The 5,956-nt window shown below is 42.5% G+C and overlaps 1 non-coding gene across 1 annotated transcript; it reads left to right on the forward strand.

Annotated features, from left to right (window-relative positions):
• Positions 1-1,430: 1,430 nt before the first annotated feature.
• LOC114816279 lies at positions 1,431-1,567 on the forward strand. The gene has a single exon (XR_003764045.1). It is a non-coding gene; the product is annotated as a small nucleolar RNA SNORA7 (small nucleolar RNA).
• The last annotated feature ends 4,389 nt before the right edge of the window (positions 1,568-5,956 follow it).

Consider the following 5,956-nt stretch of genomic DNA (forward strand, 5'->3'; position numbering starts at 1 on the left):
ACTTTTTAATCTGGTTAGGATAAACTCTAATGGAGCTTAGTTGTAAAATATCCCTTCTTGTTTTCTCTTTTGTTTTGAATTTATTGCCTTGATTTTAATCCCTTTTGTAGGCCATTAAACCTCAATTACTCACTTTGAAGTCAATCAGTAATCAATGCCACTTTTTTCATTCTTCAGTTACACAGTGGAAGCCCATATTTCAAAATGAATTTCACTGATGAGGTTCAGATGGTTCAAGCTTTAAATCTCCTTAAGCAAGGGAAAGTCAAAGGAAAATAAAGGGAGGCCAGTTTTCATAAATTCTCCTAATCTATGTTAGGGAGAGTGTTCAATTAGATCTCTCCCTCTACCTAGTCTTACTCTTTTACATTCCTTACATTTCACTCCTCTATACTGATTTATTCGCTGTGTCTCGATCTTGTCTCTTTTGGCATCAGCCCCTGCTGAAGCTCTCCCTTTTGCCTGGAACTCCTATTCCCTTTATATCTGACAGACCGGCGAAGCAGTGTGGACTAGTGGAAAGAGCCTGGGCCTGGGTCTAGGAGAACTTGTGTTCTAATCCTGACATTGTCACTTCTCTGCTGTGTCACCTTGGGCAAGTCACTTAACTTCTCTGTGCTTCAGTTACCTCATTTGTAAAATGGGGCTCAGACTGGGCGTCCCATATGGGACATGGACTGTGTCCTACCAGATTATCTTGCATCTAGTCCAGCACTTAGTACGGTTGCCTGGCACATAGTAAGCGGTTAACTAATACCATAAAAAAAACCCTTCCCATCTTCAAAGATTTACTAAAATCATATCTTCTCCAGGAAGCAGCTTGGCTCAGTGGAACAAGCATGGGCTTGGGAGTCAGAGGTCACGGGTTAGAATCCCAGCTCTGCCACTTGTCAGCTGTGTGGCTGTGGGCAAATCATTTAACTTCTCTGTGCCTCAGTTCCCTCATCTGTAAAATGGGGATTAAGACTGTGAGCCTCACATGGGACAACCTGATGACCCTGTATCTACTCCAGCGCTTAGAACAGTGCTCTGCACATAGTAAGATGAGAAGCAGCGTGGCTCGGTGGAAAGAGCCCGGGCTTTGGAGTCAGAGGTCATGGGTTCGAATCCCGGCTCCGCCACTTGTCAGCTGTGTGACTGTGGGCGAGTCACTTTACTTCTCTGTGCCTCAGTTACTTAATCTGTAAAATGGGGATTAAGACTGTGAGCCCCACGTGGGACAACCTGATTCCCTTGTGTCTACCCCAGCGCTTAGAACAGTGCTCTGCACATAGTAAGCGCTTAACAAATACCAACATTATTATTATTATTATTTTCTCTCCATCCTATTACCCCTATGTCTGAACCCTATAAGGCCTTAAATATTCACCCCTACAACCCTCCTGTCACTTGTGGGTATTCCTCCCTATTAGTGTCTGTCGCCCCTGCTCCCCTTTTCAGGATTGCACCTGGAGAGTTTCCAATACTCTACCAGTCTTGACTACAGGAGGGAGAGTCAAGCAGAGGCATACTCATTCCATTCCTAGCTTGGACAGTGGCTAGCGAGGGAGGGCAATCTGCTACAAGTTAAAACTCACATGTGCTGGACGGCAGTGACACTGAGAGAGTTGAGGAGGGAGACTCAAGTTTACTGCATGGAAAAAGACAATGGTAAACCACTTTCATATATTTACCAAGGAAACTCTATGGATACACTTACCAGAATGATTGCTGATGGAGGAGGGTGTTTTGGGAAAGATGTGTCCATGAAGGTGCTATGAGTTGGAGATGACTTGACAGCATAAGACAAGCCTCCCCTGCTAGATTGTAAGCTTCTTGAGGTCAGAAATCATGTCTAGGTACTCTATTGTATTCTTTGAAGAATTTAGAACAGTTCTCGATAAATACCATTGACTGAGAGAAATCAGCTCTCTTGCTTGTGTGTGTGTGTGTGTGTGTGTGTGTGTTTGTAATGAGAGAAGTGTATTACCAATGACGCATTAACTAGATGCAGGTTTCCTTACCATTTCCAGCGAACATTTTGGGTGAACAGAGGCCAGAGGTCCTGAGACCTCAGATACAGGTTCATTTTGATATATCTAATCAGTTATGATTGTTGCTCGTTGGGGATTCCCCACAGGGCAATAGGGCAGATTTTTCTGATATTTTCCTTGAGAAAACTGTCTTTGCACTGGGATGGTTCTAGGAAACAAATCTACTCCCTTTGTTGGATTCCTCCAAAGATCTTCCCATTGCACTTGTGTGAAGTCCACTGTGATCAATTCAACTGAATGTAATTCAAGGGTAACATCCTTTCCCAGTCTCATTATATATACACAGTCTCCCTCTCGTTGTGTCTCCCTTTCCTTCCCCCAAATGTCTCTCTCCCTCTGTCTCCCCCACTTTCTTATCCTCAGTCCTGGAAACTAGTCCTACCTGTATTCATTGCCCACTTTCTCCAGTAAACCTTCTTCAGTCCCTAACAAACCAAATCTTATGAACCCACTAGCCATTTTGAGTGCTAAATAATTTATAAACTCAAGTCTGTAGCACTCAGGTTCTGCTTACACATCCCAGAGCTGAACCCTGGCAAACCTAACACAAATTTAACTCTGCCACACAAAATTTTAAACAAGCACCAGGAGTTCCAATAGAGTCCATTAACCATATCCCAACACAACTTGATCCAGCCTAGCAGAGGAGCAATCTAAAGACTCTGAGAATAACTGGAGTGATAGGTGGGCCACAAAGGACATGGACCTTACTCTAGACTATAAATTCATCCTCTTGATTGTAAGCTTGTTATGGGCAGGGAATATGTCATCTTATTGGTGTATTGTACTCTCCCAAAAGCTTAGTAATACTACTACTACTAATAATAATGATAATTGTGACATTTAATAATAATAATAATAATAATAATAACAATATTGGTATTTGTTAAGCGTTTTCTTGTGCCAAGCATTGTTCTAAGCACTGGGTTAAATACAGGGTAATCAGGTTGTGCCCGGTGGAGCTCCCACTCTTAATCCTCATTTTACAGATGAGGTAACTGAGGCCCAGAGAAGTTAAGTGATTTGCCCAAGGTCACACAGCTGACAATTGGTGGAGCTGGGATTAGAACCCATGACCTCTGACTCCCAAGGCTAGGTGCTTTCCACTGAGCCACGCTACTTCGTGCCAAGCAATGTTCGAAGCTCTGGGATAGATATGACAATCAGGTTGGACACAGTCTTTGTCTCATATGGGGCTCACAGTCCTAATACCTATTTAACATTTGAGGAAACTGAAGCACAGAGAAGTGAAGTGACTTGCCCAAGGTCACATAACAGACATGTAGCAGAGCCAGAATTAGAACCCACGTCCTCTGACTCCCAAGGCCCATACTTTGTCCACCCGGCCACGCTGCTTCAGTAGTAAGGTGCTCTGCACAGGGTAAGCACTCAATAAATATGATTGCCTGACAAAATGTGATAGACAGTAAGCACTCAATAAATATGAATGATTGAAGTCATGAGGATGTCAACCAACTTCTCTTTGTTTTTGAGAAATCAGGTGCCACATGATTATTTTGATCCTAGACTAGCCGGTGACATTTTCACAGAAAAAAATAAGCAAACCAGTTTCCAGTTGTTCCCCAAAGTTTTCAACTTTGGTATTTAAACATTATATTTCAAATCACTTTAAAAACATTCCTCTACATAAATAATTTCGCTGCTTTCTTTATGTTTTTCTGCTCTCCTACACTCTCCAATATCCTGATTTCTTTCAGCCTATTTTTTTTGGAGCTGTTTTGGCAAAGATGCAAGTGAATTAGTAAAGCACATAATAGCTGGGCCCAGATTTCCTGAATACAATAATTATAAGTATTTTACATAATCTCAGACTAAGTGCCTGTCAGAAATTTGATAGTCTGGGAGATGGAAATGGAGCAGACTATCTCTTTTTAAAAAAGAACAATTCTTTCAATTACCCCAATACAGAAGCTTGCTTTAGCATGCATCTTACATATTGTTCATAACATATTACAGCAATCGTTTTGCAGTAGATATTAGAATTTAACCGAAAACCTGAGACAACCTAAAATAAGGCCATTCTTGGCTTTTTCAAATTATTTTGTCAGATTTCTTCCTTTTCACCCAAGTAGACGAATATTCTCACTATTGAATTTAAAATTCAGATACTCGGAGGCCTGTTTTTTTGGCTGTATCTGCTGATCATGACTGATTAGTCTTATGTTTAGGAATAAGGTGAAAATTGCCAAACAAGCTGCCATCATGGGTTATAGGAGAAATAGAGCACAGGTAACATTGACTTCACTTTCCTTTTCGAGACGCTAAAAAGTAACAAATTGACTGTGGAATCGGCTGTGTTCCAGGTGTGAGCCTATGTTAGATCATGAGCCCCCTGGGGGACAGGGACTGTGTTCAACCTAATTATCTAGTATCTACCCCAGTGTTTATTACAGAGCTGGCACATAGTAAGTACTTTGCAAGTACAGGTAAAAAAAAAAGCATAAGGTGTGCAAGGGCTTCAAGTGTGGTATTCATTCTTTCATTAAAAATAAAATCTAATAAAAAAATAGCCACCAAAAGTATTTTTAACCCCCAAATAGAAAAATTTACTCAATATCTATAATTTATTGTATATGCCCTAATTCTTGTACCCTTGCAAGGAAGCATACATCACTTCACTAATAAGGCCACTTGGGATCCAGTCATTAAGGGGTAAGGGCACTAATAAGGTCTTTTATACCTAGTAGATGTGAATGTGATATTATAACTGTGTACATGTGAGTTATCAGTATAAATCTTATCTTCTGGTGAAGATTAAAATTAGATTGCTATCTACACAAGGCCAATGCTCCCTTTTAGGGAACTGATTAGTTCATGTAGATATTTATTCGTGGAGAATTTAAGACACTGATTTGAGAAACAATGTGGTCTAATGGAAAGAGCATAGGTCTGGGAGTCAGAAGACCTGGGTTCTAATCCTGACTTTGCCATTTATCTGCTGTGTGACCTTGGTCAAGTCATTTCAACTCCAACTCTCTCTTCAACGCCCGCCAATCTGGCTTCCGTCCCCTCCACTCCACTGAAACTGCCCTCTCAAGGCTCATCAATGACCTCCTTCTTGCCAAATCCAATGGCTCCTACTCTATCCTAATCCTTCTTTTCATTCATTCATTCAATAGTATTTATTGAGCGCTTACTATGTGCAGAGCACTGTACTAAGCGCTTGGAATGAACAAGTCAGCAACAGATAAAGACAGTCCCTGCCATTTGACGGGCTTACAGTCTAATCGGGGGAGACGGACAGACGAGAACAATGGCAATAAATAGAGTCAAGGGGAAGAACGTCTCGTAAAAACAATGGCAACTAAATAGAATCAATACAATGTACAATTCATTAACAAAATAAATAGGGTAATGGAAATATATACAGTTGAGCGGATGAGTACAGTGCTGTGGGGATGGGAAGGGAGAGGTGGAGGAGCAGAGGGAAAGGGGGAAAAAGAGGGTTTAGCTGCGGAGAGGTAAAGGGAGGGTGGCAGAGGGAGTAGAGGGAGAAGAGGAGCTCAGTCTGGGAAGGCCTCTTGGAGGAGGTGAGTTTTAAGTAGGGTTTTGAAGAGGGGAAGAGAATCAGTTTGGCGGAGGTGAGGAAGGAGGGCGTTCCAGGACCGCGGGAGGATGTGGCCCAGGGGTCAACGGCGGGATAGGCGAGATCGAGAGACGGTGAGGAGGTGGGCGGCAGAGGAGCAGAGCGTGCGGGGTGGGCGGTAGAAAGAGAGAAGGGAGGAGAGGTAGGAAGGGGCAAGGTGATGGAGAGCCTTGAAGCCTAGAGTGAGGAGTTTTCGTTTGGAGCGGAGGTTGATAAGCAACCACTGGAGTTGTTTAAGAAGGGGAGTGACATGCCCAGATCGTTTCTGCAGGAAGATGAGCCGGGCAGCGGAGTGAAGAATAGACTGGAGCGGGGC

The sequence above is a fragment of the Ornithorhynchus anatinus genome, chromosome 1 (genome assembly GCF_004115215.2).
Source record: "Ornithorhynchus anatinus isolate Pmale09 chromosome 1, mOrnAna1.pri.v4, whole genome shotgun sequence".
Classification (NCBI taxonomy): Eukaryota; Metazoa; Chordata; class Mammalia; order Monotremata; family Ornithorhynchidae; genus Ornithorhynchus; species Ornithorhynchus anatinus.